The sequence below is a fragment of the Trachypithecus francoisi genome, unplaced genomic scaffold (genome assembly GCF_009764315.1).
Source record: "Trachypithecus francoisi isolate TF-2019V2 unplaced genomic scaffold, Tfra_2.0 Lachesis_group6, whole genome shotgun sequence".
NCBI classification, from domain to species: domain Eukaryota; kingdom Metazoa; phylum Chordata; class Mammalia; order Primates; family Cercopithecidae; genus Trachypithecus; species Trachypithecus francoisi.
Window position 1 is genome coordinate 8,686,655 of NW_022681471.1, and position 573 is coordinate 8,687,227.

Genomic DNA, 573 nt, shown 5'->3' on the forward strand with positions numbered 1-573 from the left:
TCCGGCCACTGCACTCCAGTCTGGGCGACAAAGCGAGACTCTGCCTCAAAAAAAAAAAAAAAAAAAAAAAAAATAGCAACACCACATTTTATATTATTACCCACCATTCCTTACTCTATCTAAATTTACCTGTTAATCCTTACCAAGACCAAGAAAATGTATTTATTTTAACTACTTATCTCCTCTAGCACATTATAAACTCCATGACCTTGGGGCTTATCCATCTCTTCGTTCACCAAACAAAATAGTAAACATAGCAGAGCAGACATCCAATAGCTATATATCTTTTTTACAAAATATCTGACCTGTTATTATTATCAAATAATCAATAAGAGAGTTTAAGTTGGAGTGAGATTATCATATATCCAAAAGCTATTTTTGAATAAACGAATACATGAGTAATAAACAAACAAACAACAAAAAAAAAAACTAATGCTCTACAGCCCACATTCTACTTTTGTCCATAAAGTTTTATTGGAACACACACAAAAACAAACAAACAAAAAACATTATCAAGGGAAAAACAAACAACCTTATTAAAAAGTGGGCAAAGACATGAACAGACACTTTTCA

At 31.6% G+C, this 573-nt stretch overlaps 1 non-coding gene across 1 annotated transcript; it reads right to left on the bottom strand.

Annotated features, from left to right (window-relative positions):
- Positions 1–292: 292 nt before the first annotated feature.
- On the bottom strand, positions 293–369 carry LOC117078643. Its single transcript, XR_004435081.1, has one exon. It is a non-coding gene; the product is annotated as a small nucleolar RNA SNORD81 (small nucleolar RNA).
- Positions 370–573: the final 204 nt, after the last annotated feature.